Genomic DNA, 334 nt, shown 5'->3' on the forward strand with positions numbered 1-334 from the left:
CACACTGCCCTCCTGTAGGACAACGCCCAGGGCTCCTCGTTCTGCTGTGTCCGTAGGCCGGGTGATGTTGTAGACGCAGTGTGGTGAGTGTGGTGACTTGTGTGGTGAGCCGTGTGGTGAGCAGGACACGTGCGAGGGAATCTCTTAACACCACATTCTGGTTCACGCTTGGTTTACCCGCTGTCCTCACCTTTAATATTCCATAGTAATTAATTGATTCATGCGTAGTAGCTATGCTGATATGATTAATCCACAATAATCGCCAGTATTGTTCTTGCTGTTGATAATTGACAAGTGATAGATATCATCAAAGCTTGATTGCAGTTCCTAGTTA

General features: G+C 46.7%; 1 protein-coding gene across 1 annotated transcript in view; it reads left to right on the forward strand.

Moving 5' to 3' along the window:
* LOC119588147 (twitchin-like) overlaps positions 1–334 on the forward strand; it is a gene marked incomplete in the record, with an annotated part of 124648 nt that overhangs the window by 4782 nt on the left and 119532 nt on the right.

This window comes from Penaeus monodon, chromosome 23 (assembly GCF_015228065.2).
Source record: "Penaeus monodon isolate SGIC_2016 chromosome 23, NSTDA_Pmon_1, whole genome shotgun sequence".
Lineage (NCBI taxonomy): Eukaryota > Metazoa > Arthropoda > Malacostraca > Decapoda > Penaeidae > Penaeus > Penaeus monodon.